The 27490-nt window shown below is 34.4% G+C and overlaps 3 long non-coding RNA genes across 4 annotated transcripts; all 3 read right to left on the bottom strand.

Annotated features, from left to right (window-relative positions):
• Positions 1–550: 550 nt before the first annotated feature.
• On the bottom strand, positions 551–6879 carry LOC138266431 (uncharacterized). The gene is made up of 2 exons (XR_011199522.1): positions 6766–6879; positions 551–1215 (listed from the first exon to the last, which is right to left on the bottom strand). It is a non-coding gene; the product is annotated as an uncharacterized lncRNA (long non-coding RNA).
• A 3192-nt stretch (positions 6880–10071) lies between these two features.
• Positions 10072–14516, bottom strand: LOC138266430 (uncharacterized). Of its 2 annotated transcripts, none has more exons than XR_011199521.1 (2): positions 14469–14516; positions 10072–10736 (listed from the first exon to the last, which is right to left on the bottom strand). It is a non-coding gene; the product is annotated as an uncharacterized lncRNA (long non-coding RNA). The 2 variants fall into 2 exon arrangements; XR_011199520.1 differs by lacking the exon at positions 14469–14516 and adding an exon at positions 13504–13740.
• A 5067-nt stretch (positions 14517–19583) lies between these two features.
• On the bottom strand, positions 19584–25851 carry LOC138266429 (uncharacterized). The gene is made up of 2 exons (XR_011199519.1): positions 25805–25851; positions 19584–20248 (listed from the first exon to the last, which is right to left on the bottom strand). It is a non-coding gene; the product is annotated as an uncharacterized lncRNA (long non-coding RNA).
• Between the last annotated feature and the right edge of the window lie 1639 nt (positions 25852–27490).

The following is a 27490-nucleotide window of genomic DNA, read 5'->3' as shown; positions in this document are numbered from 1 at the left end:
TTTTCAATATTATCTACAACTGACCTTTGACATTCTATTGTCTGTTGTGAAAATCTTTGTACTATTCATTAATCAATCTATTCATGCAAGCAAATAAATATCCAACAGGAACACATCTGTTTCGCAATGAGTCTCACACCAAAAGATGCTTTGACAAAGAAAACTTTAACATTTAGTCTGTCATTAGATCTAGTTATCTACCTATGAGAGTTCAATTTTGATTACAACTATCTGTTTAACCATGTGCTGTGCATACTAAAATAAAAGGGAGTGATTTCCAGATGCAATACCAATAAATTAGAGTGGGTGAAGGAGCCGATTGGATTTGAATGATATCTTATCTACGTTGTGTCTGATAAGTGGGGTCTTATTTTCTGGTCTGAAGAAGGGAGATATTAGAGTTAACTAACAGATGCACTTTTTTATCTACCTGAGTTGCTCAGCATTGTCAAGGGAAAACCAGGGACATTTAACCAGCATAGACTCTCTGATATTAATGCACATTCAAACAAATTAACTACAAAATAGAAAGAAATACATTTTCTAAATATTGTGTGATGAAAAACACAAATTTTATTGACAATACAAAAGAAACTAAAGGAGCCACAGAATGGATCAGCTGTTTCTCATTAATGGTTCATATGGGCTTAAATGGTTGAATTACTTCCTGAAAAGGAGATATTACAAGTTAAATGTTGAATATGATTGATGAAAGATTACAGTGGAGACTATTTTGTAATGACTCACGTTGACACCAGCATTTAATGTGCTTCTTCTCATGGAAGATGCAGGTTATTTACTGTAAAAATGCTGCAGGTCAAAAAACTATATATCACCGAAGCGTTAGAAGGAGCTGACTCAACTTTCACTGGCAATTAGCTTGTGCTCAACATTAAACACATTCTGATTTCTTGACAGATTTTGCAAAGCTCTTTCCCTGGTGGGTGACCTGACAGGTGACTTCCTTGTTTGTGCTCCAGTCCGTGGTGGGCAGAGACAGGTAACTGCTGGCCATGAACAGATTATTTTCACTCTGTTTAGTAGCTCTGCTTTTCTCTACTCCATTGGTAATTGTTTGCCCACCAACTGTCCAGGTCACATCCACAGAGGCCGGGTAGAAGTCCTGGTAAAGGCACACCACAGTGGACTTGTCTTTTTCTACCTCCTCCTGAGAGGGTGGGAAGATGCTCAGAGTAGGACCCTTTGTCTCACCGGCTGCAAGAAAAGTAGGAAAATTGTCAGAAATTGGGATAAATATAAGTATTTTGTTTTGGCATGTCTTGGTTAGCTGTCTTTGTCAAGCACAATTGCAAAGGAAACATTGTTCACCAGTGAATATTTTTGAAATGTTCCATCAGGATGTATGTCTGTAACATCTACTAAATGGTTTTTAGACCAAACAATATCATGGCATCATCTGACCTATGTAATAAAGCATGAAAAATATAGTTTTTTGGCAAAAGAATTATCTGAAGTGAAAACTTCACTTCAGCAGTCGTTTGAGATGATTGTCTTCTGATGTCGGTTATGGGTTTGATTAAAGACTTTCATAGTGTCTGAGAACAGTTATGTGTTTTATGCATGTGAGGATCTGAATTTCATAAAAGAAATTCAGAGAGAAAATGCTCTAGAAGTAGAAACATAATCAGGTTGTATGAAAACTGTCTGTCATTATTTCTAAAACTAATTAGCAGTAGCAGTACAATCGGTGCTGCTGGGGACACAGAGTGACAATCCAAATAATGTATCTGAAATAAATTTTAAAAAAATATGTATGCATCCCAAGTAAAATGAATCACAGGTTTATTTGTACTTTAGGAATGGTATAGGAGGGCTAATCTCCAGCACCAGCCTATATTTCCTTAAATTCAATTGCTTTTCTACAACATGGTAATTTGCTGCAATTTGTTCAGGCAATCATTTTTAGAAATACAAAATGTATTTCTTTTTTGTGGGAAAGAAAAGGATTATTGAACAGCTAAATAAAAAGTGAGCAAACTCTTCTAGAGAACATTAAAAGCAATCCGGCAGCTGAGTGACCTCTGATCTAATAAGATGTATTATTAAAAGCTGATTAGAAGATTGCATTTGACACAAGGTGTTGGTACAAAAAGACTGGTTTAAGGTTTATTCTGAAAGCACAGAACTTTACAACTTCAAAACGGGTTTGAACTTTGGCAGCTCCATTTTGTACCTACACACACATTTTTTGTCAAAGTGCTATGCTTAGTGCAACACTATCTCTCTACAGTAGCACATTTATAAATTTAGTATTGCAGGTGTTCATGGGAGCTGACTGACCTAAACACTGAGCAATCAGATGAAGTTTACTTTCTGACATAACACATACTGGGAAGCAAATCACATTTTATATTCATAATGTGCAATATTTAACAATATTAACAAACATGAAAATGGGTTGTTTTCTAGGATTAAGTGCTAGAATATTGCAGTTCCAGCAACAATATCAATAATAAGAGTTGTTATTCAGTGTGAACTATTTCACAAGCCTTAGAAGATAAATTATGGAGTCAATGAAGACTTTCAAAAGTTTAGAGCTGAACTCTCACAGAGAGAACTTTGAAGTCAATGCAATGCTATATTGCAATATTTTAAATGATGAATATATTATCTTTACTTTCTACCGTTATCAGATATCTATAACTTTTCCAACTGTTAGATGGGCACAAAATAAGCTCCAAATGGTAGCTCTCTCATTTGGATTATAAACTCAATAAATACAAAGAACTTGGTAGGGTTTATATCAAATCATAGTTGTTGGGATAGTTTATTCAATTTACTGAATAGTCCATTAAATACTACATATATTTGAAATGTCCCGAGTTAAACTGGTTTTCCTTTTCTATCTCTTTAGTAAAGTGGAATAACTCAGGATAAATGCTGTTAAATATAGAAAATGCATCCAAGAAATTAAAAAATATATGTTTTAGAATACAAAAAGCAATATCGTCTCAGTAGATATTGAATACAGGAAAACACATTAAACATTCTCAAAAGATATGTATTTTTGAAATGTGTTTGAATAGACATAGCTGCAAACAACCAGTTGTCTTAGTGTTAATGATGTTGCACTTTAGATTGAGGTTGACTAATAACAATATGGGGCACTAAATCACTTCATCTTACCTTATTACAAAAGGATGATAAAAGATAAACAACATATATTCAGTAGAAATCCAGTCAGAGGAAATGGGCAGCATAAACATGAAAACATGAATAAAGATCCCCAGGTATATTTATTTTGCTTTGTCAGCATTTATCCTATGTTTAAATGCTCTAAAATTAGACAGGGATTGGAAGCAGAACGAAAAGAACTATCCCACTAAAGACACCATCATTTGGTTGATTGTTGAACCCCGAAAACCAACCAAGGGATAACTAGTGACCTATTGCCTAATTAGTCATTGGATCACAGATTGTTCCCAATAAAGTACATAGAATGTTATTTCCTGAGCACATTAAGTAAACATGGAAATATAAAAAATATCATGAGAATTACTTATTTCCATCCTAATGACAAGTTTGGCAAAAGTCAAGATTTGCGCATAGAAATGCATAAAATGAATATCATGAGATGTATTTGAAAACTCTCACCTGAGGAAATTTTTATCATTTACTTTTGAAAGGGAAAAGAACGATGAATATTGCTTGTAAAAAATGAAACATGCAGGCATTGCTGCAAACAACACTGATTCTACATGCTATGTCTTATAACTAGAAAATAATTCTATAACTATACATTATTTCCGCACCTAGCTAATACTGAACACCATAGTATTAGTAATACTGGATGCTGCATTACCCGATCATTTCTCTAGACAACACATAATGAGATCCAACATATTTTGCGGATATCTTAATACTAGCAGATGGTAAAAAAGAAAAATAAGGAAGCCAATACTATTTTACAAAATATTAACTTGCAGTCAAAGTAGCTGATATTAATTCTGTCACTTACTTAGGACATTCAGCTGGGTTCCTCCACCGAAGATAAACACACTGTGCCACAAGACTGTGCACAAACCCAGCCAAATGCAGGGTAGCATTTGGAGTTAGATTTAGGATTGATGGCTGTATGCTTCTCAATAAACTTATGATACAGAACTCCAAAAACAGTCTTTTGGCTTCCAATACCTGAAGCTGTTTTATTCCCTACTCTAGTTCTTCCTAGGAACAGTGTTCTTTCTAGAATATAGTGTAACATTTCTTAAGCGTTTCTACACCATAAGGATGATATTAAATGGTTTCTAGATGCAGGACAATCTCCAATCAGTCAAATGGTCTTTCTGTCGTTTAGACTTGGCACTGGTAGTCCAATTTTTGAATTATTTGAGAAAAGAATGAGTAACATATTTGCAAATGAATGCTTTTAGGTAGAGTGAAATCAATAGGATATGAACATTTTGGCACCTTTAACTAGACTGATGGAACACAAAATATTCTAAATTTAAGAAACTGTGTTCAAGGTGTGAGTTCAATCTCTCACAAAACAAAAAGGAAATCAATTTTGCAGCAACATAATTAAGCTCAAAGTACGTCCCTAGAAACTGCTGTGTATTAATAGTATTTAAAGATATTTTTTAAATTGTGTTGCCAATTTGTAGGGAAACAGTACTTTCTACCTAAAAGAATCAAAATATCATTCTAGATTGCTAATAGTAAAACAGACAGAGATTTCTGACAATAAATATCCTAGAAGAATACAAGAATATAAAAATGCAAATTATGACATTTAGTAGCAACGCAGTCAAAATTACATATCAAAATGCTATGAGTGTGGATACAATATTAGAAATATGAATTGTTACATTCATAAGCATGATCTGTTCACATTCAAGTAATGAAAATAGAAAAATATAGGGAAAATGTATGTTAGACTAAAGCAGTTCTTTAAAATATTGCACAGTGATGATTCTGTTACTTACTTAGGACGTTCAGCTGGGTTCCTCCACCAAAGATATACCCACAGTGCTACAGTGCTGATCACAAACCACAAATTCACAGGGTAGTAGCTACAGCACAGTGTATTTTAGATTTAACTTCATGTACAGTTAATGAATTGTTACAGATGCAGTGAGGCACTGCAAAGACTATCTGCATCAACAGGTGCAGCAAAATAAAGGATGGGTGGAACATCATCTGGTGATATAGAGTAGAAGGCACAAATAGGAAATATAAGCAGTATATGCAGTAGTTAAAATAGATGGGAATTGACAGAGCTCCATTGTCTCCATTAACAAATACTATATCGCGTAGGTACATTCAAGCTCGAAAACAATTGTTCTCACCATCTTTAAAATTCTATGGGATGCAGATAAAAATCCAGCATCTGTCATCATCATCTTCCCCTCACAAAAATACAACTGCTGTTGCTATCGAACCCTTGATACTTTATTGAGGTATCTGCGTTCTTGAGACATTCTATAGAGCTCTTTAGAGCATTGCATCATTTTGGAAAGCTATTTACACTGCAATATGATTTGCAGTTATAGTAACACAGATTTTTTTTTTTACAGGTTGACCAAATAATCCTTAAATGTCTTGAGCTAATACATTGTATTTTTTTCCCAATTATATTTCAAATGATCTAACAGATTGACCACAGTCATAAACGTTTTCTGTATTTCTCCTGTTCCTGATCAGACAACTTTTATTTCTTCAGAATCCTGCTATTTTTTGTAAGATCGGAATCCCATACATTTTCCATAGAGTTTCTAAAATTGTAAATAACGTGTTTGGAAGGAATATAAACAGCAAGAATAGTTTCCAGACCTAAGGCAATGCACACCTAACTTATGGTTGCAACATTTTATAATCTAAGCCCATTGTAACTTGATCTGAAGGAAATGTGAAATAAAGCCTCTGGATGCACAAAAAGTTATTGGTTCTTGGTTGTTGTTTCTAGACAACATGAGATAAGAGTGGGACTCAAAAGTCTGTAAAAAACTGCAAAGTTTGATATTCAGTACAGATTTCAACTGAGACTGAGGGTAGTGTGAACTAAAGCCCCTGGATGAACAAAAAAATCACTTTAATCATTAATACAAGAACGCCTTTTCACTATATAATGAGATAAATAAGTTCTAGTTACATAGAAATATGTTTCACTGAATTATTGTACACTGCAAACCATTTGCTGATATGCCTCTTCCCTACTCTCCCTTCACTCTCTTTCTGCCATTGCAATTGCAAAATCCACATTGTGTATAACACTTTGTTGCTTTGCAGCTCAGTTCATGAAATGAAAATCACTTACATAAAATATGAATGTCTTTTTTTCTTTAACAGGTTTTCTTCTAAACTTTCACTCCATCAATTATAGACTATTTCCTCACAATGGAATTATTTTCCCACATAATTATACTTTTTCATTATATTCAGCAATACAGAAGGTCCTTGATATAGACACTTTGACATTATCCTACTTTTGGAATCTGTTGAGAAAATATATTTCCTAGGAAATGCATATTTGTTAAACTAGTCTATAGTTTTAAACATAATATATGCCTGATCCTTAAAAATTTACTTTTATGGGCATTATTTTCACTCTACCTAGGAATATTCAGTGCAATTAAATCTAACTAAATGAACTTTTTTTATACCAAGAGTAGATGGATATACATATGTACATGCCAATCAGGCAAAGAATTATATATAGATTCAGAGACAAATAATGCAAAACTGAAGAAGGTTGTAAAGAAACATCCTTGAAAAGTAAAGTAGATAATGAATGGTGCTACTTACAAAGGACATTTAGCTGGGTGCCTCCACCGAAGATCCACCACTGTGATGTATAGCTGTACAAAAACTGTCTCCGCATGATGTGACACAACAGGAGATCAGCAGACAATTATCAATGTGATATTATGGCAAATCCTTCTTGACTGATAATTGAGGGCCTCATGACTCTATCATAGAAGAAACGCTTGTACCCATAAAGTGGTGCATCAGTTGGGTGAACTGTCAGGTAGAAATCTGCTTATCTCTGTCATGTTCTTAACAAAATGTCCATGGACAGAATTTATAACCATTGTTAGCACTAAAGGATGGGACATTTTGTTATGCCTTCAGTGGGTAAAAGGTTGGGATATGGATTTTGTGATGGTCTACTAACTTTTAGAAGGCAAGGATTTAAACATGTGTCCTCTTTGTTTTGACTTACCTTCCTAACCATCCACAATTTATTAGCAAGATCAACAAATCATAGCCCCCAAATTACTTATTGTGTTCATAATCTTAAATATTATCATATGCTCATCCAATATACTTTGACTACATTGTTCATAGGCTTGGCAGATGAATTGAGGAAAGACAATCAGCTCAATGTACTGCCTTTTGGTTCAGCAAATGTAACAATGAGCCTGAGGGTCACTTTGTAAACCAAAGTCCCAGATGCCTGCTGGGTTTTCTTATTCCTAAAAGTTCATATCTAGTAGTGGTGCTCTTCTTGAATTAAACACCTATGGGCGATTGTCAAATAGTCACAGTTGAAGGAATAGCAGAATTCATTTCTTGGACTTAGAAAGGAAACACACTTTTCTGATCATGATATTTTAACAGATAGTTACATCTAATAAATATCTAGAGGGCAAATTTATCCTAAATACTATTTTCATTGAGCTGTGTTGTAAAATGCGTAGGCAAGGGCAGCAATGATATCCAAAGTGAGCAGTGTGTATCTGATCCCTGACAAACTGCTAAGATGATGAGCCCTTTCTGAATGTCCCTAGTGTTGAATGCCTTCTTTAAGAATCCTTTATTGTAGATATTCATATGTTCCATGTTTGATCCACCAATTGACTTTGTAATTTTTTATGGTGTGAAAAATGTATTAATTTAGTATAAATGTATAGAATATTGAAAGGTTTACTGTACCTTGCATATACTTCCTATCTATTCCCAAAGGCAAGAGTTGCACAGGTAAGACAGGCTACATCCTGTGTATCATTACTTTACTTTTCTTACCTACATACCATCCAAAACTCAGTGTGTCATGTCTGGTTCATGTGGGCTGCAACTTCATATCTAGTGCTCTTATGAAACAATATGGGCTGCCTCCTAAATACAACCAAAATAAAAATACTTATATTTCTACCAATTATGAGGGCTTCTGTCATGTTACTGGCCCCATTTAAAGTTGTGTACTATTGAAATTATATCACATATGTGCTAGAAGTAGTCGCACTAAAGCAAAATCCACTAATGGAATTCACTTGTGGATTGTTTTCCATGGGCTTCTTCTTGCTCTATAAACTGTAAGATTTAGCACATGTACCCACTGCAAATCAAGGCTAATATTTCACTGATGGCTTGTAGTCCTGGAAAACCGAAAGCAGAGAAAGAGATAGACACACTCTTTACAATTGCCTAAAAATCTGTAATCATAGTTTGAGCAATTAAATGAGGTTTATATTTTGATGGTTATTTGTCTCAATCTCATTTGGTGAAGATTCAAGTGTGTTACTCTTGGTTCCCTACTTAGACCATAATACATTTTCTGCAGATTATCTACTCCCTGTGGTATATTGTGTTATTCTCCACACCATGTACTCAAGGAAACAGACTCATTCACCAACACCTATTTTTATTTCACACAACCTCTTGCTCCCATATCATACAACCTCTCAAACCCAATTTCCTGATCTACCTTATTCCCTTGTTTTTTACAGTCTTCTCTTTCTCATTTTCCTTCATTCTTCAGTTACACTTTCTTACTTGCTTTTCAGTTTAGCTATGCTGCTAATCCTTATCAGAGCTTACATTCACCTCAGGGTTCTTAAGCCCATTTTTCTCTTCCTCTTTCTATTCCACTCCTCACCTCTGTTTACATTTACTATTCTCCTCTGCCATATCTTTTCATTCTTACTCTACACTTCTCTTCTGCTCTACTCAAGAGATCCCCTTTTTTTAATATCTATTTTAACACGTTAAGCTTTTCTAAGTGACCCCACACTATTCTAATCAATTCAGTCTCCAGAATGACCTTATTTATATAGTTGAGGATTTTCATTGTTGCCTCTTCATCGGTCCCAATCTTCTATTTCATCATTGTGTTTGTTATATTTCTTTGTGTAAGATCATATTCATAAAGTGCAGTAATCACCTTAATAAAAAACACCTTGATTTTAGAAAAGCAATAGATGTAACTTGTGGTAGATCAGCATCAGTACACTGGTTAAAATTTTGCAAAGATTGTAATGAATTTCTGAATGTTACGTATTGCGAGGTGTATCTCTCTGAATAGATAGCACCTTCCAGGTATTGCCCCTAAGTCAAATAACAAACATGTTCCATTATAAGCCTCATTATTCTTAGAAGAGTTACCAAGTTTTGATATGTATATCGTGAGATATTTGAAACATGAAATTGTAATCTGTTTCACATACTTTAAGTCAAAACATGTGACAGCCACTGAGCTGTTAGGTATGATCGATAATTTAAGACATGGCACTTTTGAAAGTCACCAAGCTGTGCAATAATTTTATTGGATCTATCATGAATTTTCAATATTATCTACAACTGACCTTTGACACTCTATTGTCTGTTGTCAAAATCTTTGTACTCTTCATTAATCAATCTATTCATGCAAGCAAATAAATATCCAACAGAAACACATCTGTTTCGCAATGAGTCTCACACCAAAAGATGCTTTGACAAAGAAAACTTTAACATTTAGTCTGTCATTAGATCTAGATATCTACCTATGAGAGTTCAATTTTGATTACAACTATCTGTTTAACCATGTGCTGTGCATACTAAAATAAAAGGGAGTGATTTCCAGATGCAATACCAATAAATTAGAGTGGGTGAAGGAGCCGATTGGATTTGAATGATATCTTATCTACGCTGTGTCAGATAAGTAGGGTCTTATTTTCTGGTCTGAAGAAGGGAGACATTAGAGTTAACTAATAGCTGCACTTTTTTATCTACCTGAGTTGCTCAGCATTGTCAAGGGAAAACCAGGGACATTTAAACAGCATAGACTCTCTGATATTAATGCACATTCAAACAAATTAACTACAAAATAGAAAGAAATACATTTTCTAAATATTGTGTGATGAAAAACACAAATTTTATTGACAATACAAAAGAAACTAAAGGAGCCACAGAATGGATCAGCTGTTTCTCATTAATGGTTCATATGGGCTTAAATGGTTGAATTACTTCCTGAAAAGGAGATATTACAAGTTAAATGTTGAATATGATTGATGAAAGATTACAGTGGAGACTATTTTGTAATGACTCACGTTGACACCAGCATTTAATGTGCTTCTTCTCATGGAAGATGCAGGTTATTTACTGTAAAAATGCTGCAGGTCAAAAAACTATATATCACCGAAGCGTTAGAAGGAGCTGACTCAACTTTCACTGGCAATTAGCTGGTGCTCAATATTAAACACATTCTGATTTCTTGACAGATTTTGCAAAGCTCTTTCCCTGGTGGGTGACCTGACAGGTAACTTCCTTGTTTGTGCTCCAGTCTGTGGTGGACAGAGACAGGTAACTGCTGGCCATGAACAGATTATTTTCACTCTGTTTAGTAGCTCTGCTTTTCTCTACTCCATTGGTAATTGTTTGCCCACCAACTGTCCAGGTCACATCCACAGAGGCCGGGTAGAAGTCCTGGTAAAGGCACACCACAGTGGACTTGTCTTTTTCTACCTCCTCCTGAGAGGGTGGGAAGATGCTCAGAGTAGGACCCTTTGTCTCACCGGCTGCAAGAAAAGTAGGAAAATTGTCAGAAATTGGGATAAATATAAGTATTTAGTTTTGGCATGTCTTGGTTTGCTGTCTTTGTCAAGCACAATTGCAAAGGAAACATTGTTCACCAGTGAATATTTTTGAAATGTTCCATCAGGATGTATGTCTGTAACATCTACTAAATGGTTTTTAGACCAAACAATATCATGGCATCATCTGACCTAAGTAATAAAGCATGAAAAATATAGTTTTTTGGCAAAAGAATTATCTGAAGTGAAAACTTCACTTCAGCAGTCGTTTGAGATGATTGTCTTCTGATGTCAGTTATGGGTTTGAATAAAGACTTTCATAGTGTCTCAGAACAGTTATGTGTTTTATGCATGTGAGGATCTGAATTTCATAAAAGAAATTCAGAGAGAAAATGCTCTAGAAGTAGAAACATAATCAGGTTGTATGAAAACTGTCTGTCATTATCCCTAAGACTAATTAGCAGTAGCAGTACAATCGGTGCTGCTGGGGACACAGAGTGACAATCCAAATAATGTATCTGAAATAAATGTTAAAAAGATATGTATGCATACCAAGTCCAAATGAAACACAGGTTTAGTTGTACTTTAGGAATGGTATAGGAGGGCTAATCTCCAGCACCAGCCTATATTTCCTTAAATTCAATTGCTTTTCTACAACATGGTAATTTGCTGTAATTTGTTCAGGCAATCATTTTTAGAAATACAAAATTTATTTATTTTTTGTGGGAAAGAAAAGGATTATTGAACAGCTAAATAAAAAGTGAGCAAACTCTTCTAGAGAACATTAAAAGCAATCCGGCAGCTGAGCGACCTCTGATCTAATAAGATGTATTATTAAAAGCTGATTAGAAGATTGCATTTGACACAAGGTGTTGGTACAAAAAGACTGGTTTAAGGTTTATTCTGAAAGCACAGAACTTTACAACTTCAAAACGGGTTTGAACTTTGGCAGCTCCATTTTGTACCTACACACACATTTTTTGTCAAAGTGCTATGCTTAGTGCAACGCTATCTCTCTACAGTAGCACATTTATAAATTTAGTATTGCACTTGTTCATGGGAGCTGACTGACCTAAAAACTGAGCAATCAGATGAAGTTTCCTTTCTGACATAGCACATACTGGGAAGCAACTCACATTTTATATTCATAATGTGCAATATTTAACAATATTAACAAACATGAAAATGGGTTGTTTTCTAGGATTAAATGCTAGAATATTGCAGTTCCAGCAACAATATCAATAATAAGAGTTGTTATTCAGTGTTAACTATTTCACAAGCCTTAGAAGATAAAATATGGAGTCAATGAAGACTTTCAAAATTTTAGAGCTGAACTCTCATAGGGAGAACTTTGAAGTCAATGCAATGCTATATTGCAATATTTTAAATGATCAATATATTATCTTTACTTTCTACCGTTATCAGATATCTATAACTTTTCCAACTGTTAGATGGGCACAAAACCCGGTCCAAATGGTAGCTCTCTCATTTGGATTATAAACTCAATAAATACAAAGAACTTGATAGGGTTTATATCAAATCATAGTTGTTGGGATAGTTTATTCAATTTACTGAATAGTCCATTAAATACTACATATATTTGAAATGTCCTGAGTTAAACTGGTTTTCCTTTTCTATCTCTTTTGTAAAGTGGAATAACTCAGGATAAATGCTGTTAAATATAGAAAATGCATCCAAGAAATTAAAAAATATATGTTTTAGAATACAAAAAGCAATATCGTCTCAGTAGATATTGAATACAGGAAAACACATTAAACATTCTCAAAAGATATGTATTTTTGAAATGTGTTTGAATAGACATAGCTGCAAACAACCAGTTGACTTAGTGTTAATGATGTTGCACTTTAGATTGAGGTTGACTAATAACAATATGGGGCACTAAATCACTTAATCTTAGCTTATTACAAAAAGGATGATAAAAGATAAACAACATATATTCAGTAGAAATCCAGTCAGAGGAAATGGGCAGCATAAACATGAAAACATGAATAAAGATCCCCAGGTATATTTATTTTGCTTAGTCAGCATTTATCCTATGTTTAAATGCTCTAAAATTAGACAGGGATTGGAGGCAGAACGAAAAGAACTATCCCACTAAAGACACCATCATTTGGTTGATTGTTGAACCCAGAAAACCAAGCAAGGGATAACTAGTGACCTATTGCCTAATTAGTCATTGGATCACAGATCGTTCCCAATAAAGTACATAGAATGTTATTTCCTGAGCACATTAAGTAAACATGGAAATATAAAAAATATCATGAGAATTACTTATTTCCATCCTAATGACAAGTTTGGCAAAAGTCAAGATTTGCGCAGAGAAATGCATAAAATGAATATCATGAGATGTATTTGAAAACTCTCACCTGAGGAAATTTTTATCATTTACTTTTTGAAAGGGAAAAGAACGATGAATATTGCTTGTAAAAAATGAAACATGCAGGCATTGCTGCAAACAACACTGATTCTACATGCTATGTCTTATAACTAGAAAATAATTCTATAACTATACATTATTTCCGCACCTAGCTAATACTGAACACCATAGTATTAGTAATACTGGATGCTGCATTACCCGATCATTTCTCTAGACAACACATAATGAGATCCAACATATTTTGCGGATATCTTAATACTAGCAGATGGTAAAAAAGACAAATAAGGAAACCAATACTATTTTACAAAATATTAACTTGCAGTCAAAGTAGATGATATTAAATCTGTCACTTACTTAGGACATTCAGCTGGGTTCCTCCACCGAAGATAAACACACTGTGCCACAAGACTGTGCACAAACCCAGCCAAATGCAGGGTAGCATTTGGAGTTAGATTTAGGATTGATGGCTGTATGCTTCTCAATAAACTTATGATACAGAACTCCAAAAACAGTCTTTTGGCTTCCAATACCTGAAGCTGTTTTATTCCCTACTCTAGTTCTTCCTAAGAACAGTGTTCTTTCTAGAATATAGTGTAACATTTCTTAAGCGTTTCTATAACATAAGGATGATATTAAATGGTTTCTAGACGTAGGACAATCTCCAATCAGTCAAATGCTCTTTCTGTCGTTTAGACTTGGCACTGGTAGTCCAATTTTTGAATTATTTGAGAAAAGAATGAGTAGCATATTTGCAAATGAATGCTTTTAGGTAGAGTGAAATCAATAGGATATGAACATTTTGGCACCTTTAACTAGACTGATGGAACACAAAATATTCTAAATTTAAGAAACTGTGTTCAAGGTGTGAGTTCAATCTCTCACAAAACAAAAAGGAAATCAATTTTGCAGCAACATAATAAAGCTCAAAGTACATCCCTAGAAACTGCTGTGTATTAATAGTAATTAAAGATATTTTTTAAATGGTGATGCCAATTTGTAGGGTAACAGTACTTTCTACCTAACAGAATCAAAATATCATTCTAGATTGCTAATAGTAAAACAGACAGAGATTTCTGACAATAAATATCCTAGAAGAATACAAGAATATAAAAATGCAAATTATGACATTTAGTAGCAACGCAGTCAAAATTACATATCAAAATGCTAGTGTGGATACAATGTTAGAAATATGAATTGTTACATTCATAAGCAAGATCTGTTCCCATTCAAGTAATGAAAATAGAAAAATATAGGGGAAAATGTATGTTAGACTAAAGCAGTTCTTCAAAATATTGTACAGTGATGATTCTGTTACTTACTTAGGACGTTCAGCTGGGTTCCTCCACCAAAGATATACCCACAGTGCTACAGTGCTGATCACAACCCAGCAATTCACAGGGTAGTAGCTACAGTACAGTGTATTTTAGATTTAACTTCATGTACAGTTAATGAATTGTTACAGATGCAGTGAGGCACTGCAAAGACTATCTGCATCAACAGGTGCAGCAAAATAAAGGATGGGTGGAACATCATCTGGTGATATAGAGTAGAAGGCACAAATAGGAAATATAAGCAGTATATGCAGTAGTTAAAATAGATGGGAATTGACAGAGCTCCATTGTCTCCATTAACAAATACTATATCGCGTAGGTACATTCAAGCTCGAAAACAATTGTTCTCACCATCTTTAAAATTCTATGGGATACAGATAAAAATCCAGCATCTGTCATCATCATCTTCCCCTCACAAAAAAACAACTGCTGTTGCTATCGAACCCTTGATACTTTATTGAGGTATCTGCGTTCTTGAGACATTCTATAGAGCTCTTTAGAGCTTTGCATAATTTTGGAAAGCTATTTACACTGCAATATGATTTGCAGTCATAGTGACACAGATTTTTTTTTTTTACAGGTTGACCAAATAATCCTTAAATGTCTTGAGCTAATACATTGTATTTTTTTCCCAATTATATTTCAAATGATCTAACAGATTGACCACAGCCATAAACGTTTTCTGTATTTCTCCTGTTCCTGATCAGACAACTTTTATTTCTTCAGAATCCTGCTATTTTTTGTAAGATCGGAATCCCATACATTTTCCATAGAGTTTCTAAAATTGTAAATAACGTGTTTGGAAGGAATATAAACAGCAAGAATAGTTTCCAGACCTAAGGCAATGCACACCTAACTTATGGTTGCAACATTTTATAATCTAAGCCCATTGTAACTTGATCTGAAGGAAATGTGAAATAAAGCCTCTGGATGCACAAAAAGATATTGGTTCTTGGTTGTTGTTTCTAGACAACATGACATAAGAGTGGGACTCAAAAGTCTGTAAAAAACTGCAAAGTTTGATATTCAGTACAGATTTCAACTGAGACTGAGGGTAGTGTGAACTAAAGCCCCTGGATGAACAAAAAAATCACTTTAATCATTAATACAAGAACGCCTTTTCACTATATAATGAGATAAATAAGTTCTAGTTACATAGAAATATGTTTCACTGAATTATTGTACACTGCAAACCATTTGCTGATATGCCTTTTCCCTACTCTCCCTTCACTCTCTTTCTGCCATTGCAATTGCAAAATCCACATTGTGTATAACACTTTGTTGCTTTGCAGCTCAGTTCATGAAATGAAAATCACTTACATAAAATATGAATGTCTTTTTTTCTTTAACAGGTTTTCTTCTTAACTTTCACTCCATCAATTATAGACTATTTCCTCACAATGGAATTATTTTCCCACATAATTATACTTTTTCGTTATATTCAGCAATTCAGAAGGTCCTTGATATAAACACTTTGACATTATCCTACTTTTGGAATCTGTTGAGAAAATATATTTCCTAGGAAATGCATATTTGTTAAAATAGTCTAAAGTTTTAAACATAATATATGCCTGATCCTTAAAAATTTACTTTTATGGGCATTATTTTCACTCTACCTAGGAATATTCAGTGCAATTAAATCTAACTAAATGAACTTTTTTTATACCAAGAGTAGATGGATATACATATGTACATGCCAATCAGGTAAAGAATTATATATAGATTCAGAGGCAAATAATGCAAAACTGAAGAAGGTTGTAAAGAAACATCCTTGAAAAGTTAAGTAGATAATGAATGGTGCTACTTACAAAGGGCATTTAGCTGGGTGCCTCCACCGAAGATCCACCACTGTGATGTATAGCTGTACAAAAACTGTCTCCGCATGATGTGACACAACAGGAGATAAGCAGACAATTATCAATGTGATATTATGGCAAATCCTTCTTGACTGATAATTGAGGGCCTCATGACTCTATCTTAGAAGAAACGCTTGTACCCATAAAGTGGTGCATCAGTTGGGTGAACTGTCAGGTAGAAATCTGCTTATCTCTGTCATGTTCTTAACAAAACGTCCATGGACAGAATTTATAACCATTGTTAGCACAAAAGGATGGGACATTTTGTTATGCCTTCAGTGGGTAAAAGGTTGGAATATGGATTTTGTGATGGTCTACTAACTTTTAGAAGGCAAGGATTTAAACATGTGTCCTCTTTGTTTTGACTTACCTTGCTAACCATCCACAATTTATTAGGAAGATCAACAAATCATAGCCCCCAAATTACTTATTGTGTTCATAATCTTAAATATTATCATATGCTCATCCAATATACTTTGACTACATTGTTCATAGGCTTGGCAGATGAATTGAGGAAAGACAATCAGCTCAATGTACTGCCTTTTGGTTCAGCAAATGTAACAATGAGCCTGAGGGTCACTTTGTAAACCAAAGTCCCAGATGCTTGCTGGAGTTTCTTATTCCTAAAAGTTCATATCTAGTAGTGGTGCTCTTCTTGAATTAAACACCTATGGGCGATTGTCAAATAGTCACAGTTGAAGGAATAGCAGAATTCATTTCTTGGACTTAGAAAGGAAACACACTTTTCTGATCATGATATTTTAACAGCTAGTTACATCTAATAAATATCTAGAGGGCAAATTTATCCTAAATACTATTTTCATTGAGCTGTGTTGTAAAATGCGTAGGCAAGGGCAGCAATGATATCCAAAGTGAGCAGTGTGTATCTGATCCCTGAAAACTAAGATGATGAGCCCTTTCTGAATGTCCCTAGTGTTGAATGCCTTCTTTAAGAATCCTTTATTGTAGATATTCATATGTTCCATGTTTGATCCACCAATTGACTTTGTAATTTTTTATGGTGTGAAAAATGTATTAATTTAGTATAAATGTGTAGAATATTGAAAGGTTTACTGTACCTTGCATATACTTCCTATCTATTCCCAAAGGCAAGAGTTGCACAGGTAAGACAGGCTACATCCTGTGTATCATTACTTTACTTTTCTTACCTACATACCATCCTAAACTCTGGTTCATGTGGGCTGCAACTTCATATCTAGTGCTCTTATGAAACAATATGGGCTGCCTCCTGAATACAACCAAAATAAAAATACTTATATTTCTACCAATTATGAGGGCTTCTGTCATGTTACTGGCCCCATTTAAAGTTGTGTACTATTGAAATATTATCACATATGTGCTAGAAGTAGTCGCACTAAAGCAAAATCCACTAATGAAATTCACTTGTGGATTGTTTTCCATGGGCTTCTTCTTGCTCTATAAACTGTAAGATTTAGCACATGTACCCACTGCAAATCGAGGCTAATATTTCACTGATGGCTTGTAGTCCTGGAAAACCGAAAGCAGAGAAAGAGATAGACACACTCTTTACAATTGCCTAAAAATCTGTAATCATAGTTTGAGCAATTAAATGAGGGTTATATTTTGATGGTTATTTGTCTCAATCTCATTTGGTGAAGATTCAAGTGTGTTACTCTTGGTTCCCTACTTAGACCATAATCAATTTTCTGCAGATTATCTACTCCCTGTGGTATATTGTGTTATTCTCCACACCATGTACTCAAGGAAACAGACTCATTCACCAACACCTATTTTTATTTCACACAACCTCTTGCTCCCATATCATACAACCTCTCAAACCCAATTTCCTCATCTACCTTATTCCCTTGTTTTTTACAGTCTTCTCTTTCTCATTTTCCTTCATTCTTCAGTTACACTTTCTTACTTGCTTTTCAGTTTAGCTATGCTGCTAATCCTTATCAGAGCTTACATTCACCTCAGGGTTCTTAAGCCCATTTTTCTCTTCCTCTTTCTATTCCACTCCTCACCTCTGTTTACATTTACTATTCTCCTCTGCCATATCTTTTCATTCTTACTCTACACTTCTCTTCTGCTCTGCTCTACTCAAGAGATCCCCTTTTTTTAATATCTATTTTAACACGTTATGCTTTTCTAAGTGACCCCACACTATTCTAATCAATTCAGTCTCCAGAATGACCTTATTTATATAGTTGAGGATTTTCATTGTCGCCTCTTCATCGGTCCCAATCTTCTATTTCATCATTGTGTTTGTTATATTTCTTTGTGTAAGATCATATTCATAAAGTGCAGTAATCACCTTAATAAAAAACACCTTGATTTTAGAAAAGCAATAGATGTAACTTGTGGTAGATCAGCATCAGTACACTGGTTAAAATATTGCAAAGATTGTAATGAATTTCTGAATGTTACGTATTGCGAGGTGTATCTCTCTGAATAGATAGCACCTTCCAGGTATTGCCCCTAAGTCAAATAACAAACATGTTCCATTATAAGCCTCATTATTCTTAGAAGAGTTAGCAAGTTTTGATATGTATATCGTGAGATATTTGAAACATGAAATTGTAATCGGTTTCACATACTTTTAGTCAAAACATGTGACAGCCACTGAGCTGTTAGGTATGATCGATAATTTAAGATATGGCACTTTTGAAAGTCACCAAGCTGTGCAATAATTTTATTGGATCTATCATGAATTTTCAATATTATCTACAACTGACCTTTGACATTTTATTGTCTGTTGTCAAAATCTTTGTACTATTCATGAATCAATCTATTCATGCAAGCAAATAAATATCCAACAGAAACACATCTGTTTCGCAATGAGTCTCACACCAAAAGATGCTTTGACAAAGAAAACTTTAACATTTAGTCTGTCATTAGATCTAGATATCTACCTATGAGAGTTCAATTTTGATTACAACTATCTGTTTAACCATGTGCTGTGCATACTAAAATAAAAGGGAGTGATTTCCAGATGCAATACCAATAAATTAGAGTGGGTGAAGGAGCCGATTGGATTTGAATGATATCTTATCCACGCTGTGTCAGATAAGTAGGGTCTTATTTTCTGGTCTGAAGAAGGGAGACATTAGAGTTAACTAATAGCTGCACTTTTTTTATCTACCTGAGTTGCTCAGCATTGTCAAGGGAAAACCATGGACATTTAAACAGCATAGACTCTCTGACATTAATGCACATTCAAACAAATTAACTACAAAATAGAAAGAAATACATTTTCAAAATATTGTGTGATGAAAAACACAAATTTTATTGACAATACAAAAGAAACTAAAGGAGCCACAGAATGGATCAGCTGTTTCTCATTAATGGTTCATATGGGCTTAAATGGTTGAATTACTTCCTGAAAAGGAGATATTACAAGTTAAATGTTGAATATGATTGATGAAAGATTACAGTGGAGACTATTTTGTAATGACTCACGTTGACACCAGCATTTAATGTGCTTCTTCTCATGGAAGATGCAGGTTATTTACTGTAAAAATGCTGCAGGTCAAAAAACTATATATCACCGAAGCGTTAGAAGGAGCTGACTCAACTTTCACTGGCAATTAGCTGGTGCTCAACATTAAACACATTCTGATTTCTTGACAGATTTTGCAAAGCTCTTTCCCTGGTGGGTGACCTGACAGGTAATTTCCTTGTTTGTGCTCCAGTCCGTGGTGGGCAGAGACAGGTAACTGCTGGCCATGAACAGATTATTTTCACTCTGTTTAGTAGCTCTGCTTTTCTCTACTCCATTGGTAATTGTTTGCCCACCAACTGTCCAGGTCACATCCACAGAGGCCGGGTAGAAGTCCTGGTAAAGGCACACCACAGTGGACTTGTCTTTTGCTACCTCCTCCTGAGAGGGTGGGAAGATGCTCAGAGTAGGACCCTTTGTCTCACCGGCTGCAAGAAAAGTAGGAAAATTGTCAGAAATTGGGATAAATATAAGTATTTTGTTTTGGCATGTCTTGGTTAGCTGTCTTTGTCAAGCACAATTGCAAAGGAAACATTGTTCACCAGTGAATATTTTTGAAATGTTCCGTCAGGATGTATGTCTGTAACATCTACTAAATGGTTTTTAGACCAAACAATATCATGGCATCATCTGACCTATGTAATAAAGCATGAAAAATATAGTTTTTTGGCAAAAGAATTATCTGAAGTGAAAACTTCACTTCAGCAGTCGTTTGAGATGATTATCTTCTGATGTCAGTTATGGGTTTGAATAAAGACTTTCATAGTGTCTCAGAACAGTTATGTGTTTTATGCATGTGAGGATCTGAATTTCATAAAAGAAATTCAGAGAGAAAATGCTCTAGAAGTAGAAACATAATCAGGTTGTATGAAAACTGTCTGTCATTATCCCTAAGACTAATTAGCAGTAGCAGTACAATCGGTGCTGCTGGGGACACAGAGTGACAATCCAAATAATGTATCTGAAATAAATGTTAAAAAGATATGTATGCATCCCAAGTCCAAATGAAACACAGGTTTTGTTGCACTTTAGGAATGGTATAGGAGGGCTAATCTCCAGCACCAGCCTATATTTCCTTAAATTCGATTGCTTTTCTACAACATGGTAATTTGCTGTAATTTGTTCAGGCAATCATTTTTAGAAATACAAAATGTATTTCTTTTTTGTGGGAAAGAAAAGGATTATTGAACAGCTAAATAAAAAGTGAGCAAACTCTTCTAGAGAACATTAAAAGCAATCCGGCAGCTGAGCGACCTCTGATCTAATAAGATGTATTATTAAAAGCTGATTAGAAGATTGCATTTGACACAAGGTGTTGGTACAAAAAGACTGGTTTAAGGTTTATTCTGAAAGCACAGAACTTTACAACTTCAAAACGGGTTTGAACTTTGGCAGCTCCATTTTGTACCTACACACACATTTTTTGTCAAAGTGCTATGCTTAGTGCAACGCTATCTCTCTACAGTAGCACATTTATAAATTTAGTATTGCAGGTGTTCATGGGAGCTGACTGACCTAAAAACTGAGCAATCAGATGAAGTTTCCTTTCTGACATAGCACATACTGGGAAGCAACTCACATTTTATATTCATAATGTGCAATATTTAACAATATTAACAAACATGAAAATGGGTTGTTTTCTAGGATTAAATGCCAGAATATTGCAGTTCCAGCAACAATATCAATAATAAGAGTTGTTATTCAGTGTTAACTATTTCACAAGCCTTAGAAGATAAAATATGGAGTCAATGAAGACTTTCAAAAGTTTAGAGCTGAACTTTCATAGAGAGAACTTTGAAGTCAATGCAATGCTATATTGCAATATTTTAAATGATCAATATATTATCTTTACTTTCTACCGTTACCAGATATCTATAACTTTTCCAACTGTTAGATGGGCACAAAACACGGTCCAAATGGTAGCTCTCTCGTTTGGATTATAAACTCAATAAATACAAAGAACTTGGTAGGGCTTATATCAAATCATAGTTGTTGGGGTAGTTTATGCAATTTACTGAATAGTCCATTAAATACTACATATATTTTAAATGTCCTGAGTTAAACTGGTTTTCCTTTTCTATCTCTTTTGTAAAGTGGAATAACTCAGGATAAATGCTCTTAAATATAGAAAATGCATCCAAGAAATTAAAAAATATATGTTTTAGAATACAAAAAGCAATATCGTCTCAGTAGATATTGAATACAGGAAAACACATTAAACATTCTCAAAAGATATGTATTTTTGAAATGTGTTAGAATAGACATAGCTGCAAACAACCAGTTGTCTTAGTGTTAATGATGTTGCACTTTAGATTGAGGTTGACTAATAACAATATGGGGCACTAAATCACTTCATCTTAGCTTATTACAAAAAGGATGATAAAAGATAAACAACATATATTCAGTAGAACTCCAGTCAGAGGAAATGGGCAGCATAAACATGAAAACATGAATAAAGATCCCCAGGTATATTTATTTTGCTTTGTCAGCATTTATCCAATGTTTAAATGCTCTAAAATTAGACAGGGATTGGAGGCAGAACGAAAAGAACTATCCCACTAAAGACACCATCATTTGGTTGATTGTTGAACCCAGAAAACCAACCAAGGGATATCTAGTGACCTATTGCCTAATTAGTCATTGGATCAAAGATCGTTCCCAATAAAGTACATAGAATGTTATTTCCTGAGCACATTAAGTAAACATGGAAATATAAAAAATATCATGAGAATTACTTATTTCCATCCTAATGACAAGTTTGGCAAAAGTCAAGATTTGCGCAGAGAAATGCATAAAATGAATATCATGAGATGTATTTGAAAACTCTCACCTGAGGAAAATTTTATCATTTACTTTTTGAAAGGGAAAAGAACGATGAATATTGCTTGTAAAAAATGAAACATGCAGGCATTGCTGCAAACAACACTGATTCTACATGCTATGTCTTATAACTAGAAAATAATTCTATAACTATACATTATTTCCGCACCTAGCTAATACTGAATACCATAGTATTAGTAATACTGGATGCTGCATTACCCGATCACTTCTCTAGACAACACATAATGAGATCCAACATATTTTGCGGATATCTTAATACTAGCAGATGGTAAAAAAGACAAATAAGGAAACCAATACTATTTTACAAAATATTAACTTGCAGTCAAAGTAGCTGATATTAATTCTGTCACTTACTTAGGACATTCAGCTGGGTTCCTCCACCGAAGATAAACACACTGTGCCACAAGACTGTGCACAAACCCAGCCAAATGCAGGGTAGCATTTGGAGTTAGGTTTAGGATTGATGGCTGTATGCTTCTCAATAAACTTATGATACAGAACTCAAAAAACAGTCTTTTGGCTTCCAATACCTGAAGCTGTTTTATTCCCTACTCTAGTTCTTCCTAAGAACAGTGTTCTTTCTAGAATATAGTGTAACATTTCTTAAGCGTTTCTACAACATAAGGATGATATTAAATGGTTTCTAGACGTAGGACAATCTCCAATCAGTCAAATGCTCTTTCTGTCGTTTAGACTTGGCACTAGTAGTCCAATTTTTGAATTACTTGAGAAAAGAATGAGTAACATATTTGCAAATGAATGCTTTTAGGTAGAGTGAAATCAATAGGATATGAACATTTTGGCACCTTTAACTAGACTGATGGAACACAAAATATTCTAAATTTAAGAAACTGTGTTCAAGGTGTGAGTTCAATCTCTCACAAAACAAAAAGGAAATCAATTTTGCAGCAACATAATAAAGCACAAAGTACATCCCTAGAAACTGCTGTGTATTAATAGTATTTAAAGATATTTTTTAAATGGTGATGCCAATTTGTAGGGTAACAGTACTTTCTACCTAACAGAATCAAAATATCATTCTAGATTGCTAATAGTAAAACAGACAGAGATTTCTGACAATAAATATCCTAGAAGAATACAAGAATATAAAAATGCAAATTATGACATTTAGTAGCAACGCAGTCAAAATTACATATCAAAATGCTATGAGTGTGGATACAATATTAGAAATATGAATTGTTACATTCATAAGCAAGATCTGTTCCCATTCAAGTAATGAAAATAGAAAAATATAGGGGAAAATGTATGTTAGACTAAAGCAGTTCTTCAAAATATTGTACAGTGATGATTCTGTTACTTACTTAGGACGTTCAGCTGGGTTCCTCCACCAAAGATATACCCACAGTGCTACAGTGCTGATCACAAACCAGCAATTCACAGGGTAGTAGCTGCAGTACAGTGTATTTTAGATTTAACTTCATGTACAGTTAATGAATTGTAACTGATGCAGTGAGGCACTGCAAAGAGTATCTGCATCAACAGGTGCAGCAAAATAAAGGATGGGTGGAACATCATCTGGTGATATAGAGTAGAAGGCACAAATAGGAAATATAAGCAGTATATGCAGTAGTTAAAATAGATGGGAATTGACAGAGCTCCATTGTCTCCATTAACAAATACTATATCGCGTAGGTACATTCAAGCTCGAAAACAATTGTTCTCACCATCTTTAAAATTCTATGGGATACAGATAAAAATCCAGCATCTGTCATCATCATCTTCCCCTCACAAAAAAACAACTGCTGTTGCTATCGAACCCTTGATACTTTATTGAGGTATCTGCGTTCTTGAGACATTCTATAGAACTCTTTAGAGCATTGCATAATTTTGGAAAGCTATTTACACTGCAATATGATTTGCAGTCATAGTAACACAGATTTTTTTTTTTTACAGGTTGACCAAATAATCCTTAAATGTCTTAAGCTAATACATTGTATTTTTTTCCCAATTATATTTCAAATGATCTAACAGATTGACCACAGCCATAAACGTTTTCTGTATTTCTCCTGTTCCTGATCAGACAACTTTTATTTCTTCAGAATCCTGCTATTTTTTGTAAGATCGGAATCCCATACATTTTCCATAGAGTTTCTAAAATTGTAAATAACGTGTTTGGAAGGAATATAAACAGCAAGAATAGTTTCCAGATCTAAGGCAATGTACACCTAACTTATGGTTGCAACATTTTATAATCTAAGCCCATTGTAACTTGATCTGAAGGAAATGTGAAATAAAGCCTCTGGATGCACAAAAAGATATTGGTTCTTGGTTGTTGTTTCTAGACAACATGACATAAGAGTGGGACTCAAAAGTCTGTAAAAAACTGCAAAGTTGGATATTCAGTACAGATTTCAACTGAGACTGAGGGTAATGTGAACTAAAGCCCCTGGATGAACAAAAAAATCACTTTAATCATTAATACAAGAACGCCTTTTCACTATATAATGAGATAAATAAGTTCTAGTTACATAGAAATATGTTTCACTGAATTATTGTACACTGCAAACCATTTGCTGAAATGCCTTTTCCCTACTCTCCCTTCACTCTCTTTCTGCCATTGCAATTGCAAAATCCACATTGTGTATAACACTTTGTTGCTTTGCAGCTCAGTTCATGAAATGAAAATCACTTACATAAAATATGAATGTCTTTTTTTCTTTAACAGGTTTTCTTCTAAACTTTCACTCCATCAATTATAGACTATTTCCTCACAATGGAATTATTTTCCCACATAATTATACTTTTTCATTATATTCAGCACTTCAGAAGGTCCTTGATATAAACACTTTGACATTATCCTACTTTTGGAATCTGTTGAGAAAATATATTTCCTAGAATATGCATATTTGTTAAAATAGTCTAAAGTTTTAAACATAATATATGCCTGATCCTTAAAAATGTACTTTTATGGGCATTATTTTCACTCTACCTAGGAATATTCAGTGTAAAATAAATCTAACTAAATGAACTTTTTTTATACCAAGAGTAGATGGATATACATATGTACATGCCAATCAGGTAAAGAATTATATATAGATTCAGAGACAAATAATGCAAAACTGAAGAAGGTTGGAAAGAAACATCCTTGAAAAGTAAAGTAGATAATGAATGGTGCTACTTACAAAGGACATTTAGCTGGGTGCCTCCACCGAAGATCCACCACTGTGATGTATAGCTGTACAACAACTGTCTCCGCATGATGTGACACAACAGGAGATCAGCAGACAATTACCAATGTGATATTATGGCAAATCCTTCTTGACTGATAATTGAGGGCCTCATGACTCTATCATAGAAGAAACACTTGTACCCATAAAGTGGTGCATCAGTTGGGTGAACTGTCAGGTAGAAATCTGCTTATCTCTGTCATGTTCTTAACAAAATGTCCATGGACAGAATTTATAACCATTGTTAGCACAAAAGGATGGGACATTTTGTTATGCCTTCAGTGGGTAAAAGGTTGGAATATGGATTTTGTGATGGTCTACTAACTTTTAGAAGGCAAGGATTTAAACATGTGTCCTCTTTGTTTTGACTTACCTTGCTAACCATCCACAATTTATTAGCAAGATCAACAAATCATAGCCCCCAAATTACTTATTGTGTTCATAATCTTAAATATTATCATATGCTCATCCAATATACTTTGACTACATTGTTCATAGGCTTGGCAGATGAATTGAGGAAAGACAATCAGCTCAATGTACTGCCTTTTGGTTCAGCAAATGTAACAATGAGCCTGAGGGTCACTTTGTAAACCAAAGTCCCAGATGCTTGCTGGGTTTTCTTATTCCTAAAAGTTCATATCTAGTAGTGGTGCCCTTCTTGAATTAAACACCTATGGGCGATTGTCAAATAGTCACAGTTGAAGGAATAGCAGAATTCATTTCTTGGACTTAGAAAGGAAACACACTTTTCTGATCATGATATTTTAACAGATAGTTACATCTAATAAATATCTAGAGGGCAAATTTATCCTAAATACTATTTTCATTGAGCTGTGTTGTAAAATGCGTAGGCAAGGGCAGCAATGATATCCAAAGTGAGCAGTGTGTATCTGATCCCTGACAAACTGCTAAGATGATGAGCCCTTTCTGAATGTCCCTAGTGTTGAATGCCTTCTTTAAGAATCCTTTATTGTAGATATTCATATGTTCCACGTTTGAGCCACCAATTGACTTTGTAATTTTTTATGGTGTGAAAAATGTATTAATTTAGTATAAATGTATAGAATATTGAAAGGTTTACTGTACCTTGCATGTACTTCCTATCTATTCCCAAAGGCAAGAGTTGCACAGGTAAGACAGGCTACATCCTGTGTATCATTACTTTACTTTTCTTACCTACATACCATCCTAAACTCAGTGTGTCATGTCTGGTTCATGTGGGCTGCAACTTCATATCTAGTGCTCTTATGAAACAATATGGGCTGCCTCCTAAATACAACCAAAATAAAAATACTTATATTTCTACCAATTATGAGGGCTTCTGTCATGTTACTGGCCCCATTTAAAGTTGTGTGCTATTGAAATATTATCACATATGTGCTAGAAGTAGTCGCACTAAAGCAAAATCCACTAATGAAATTCACTTGTGGATTGTTTTCCATGGGCTTCTTCTTGCTCTATAAAATGTAAGATTTAGCACATGTACCCACTGCAAATCGAGGCTAATATTTCACTGATGGCTTGTAGTCCTGGAAAACCGAAAGCAGAGAAAGAGATAGACACACTCTTTACAATTGCCTAAAAATCTGTAATCATAGTTTGAACAATTAAATGAGGGTTATATTTTGATGGTTATTTGTC

The sequence above is a fragment of the Pleurodeles waltl genome, chromosome 11 (assembly GCF_031143425.1).
Source record: "Pleurodeles waltl isolate 20211129_DDA chromosome 11, aPleWal1.hap1.20221129, whole genome shotgun sequence".
Classification (NCBI taxonomy): Eukaryota; Metazoa; Chordata; class Amphibia; order Caudata; family Salamandridae; genus Pleurodeles; species Pleurodeles waltl.
The sequence above is the reverse complement of the archived record's forward strand: the minus strand, read 5'-3'. Positions and strand labels throughout refer to the sequence as shown.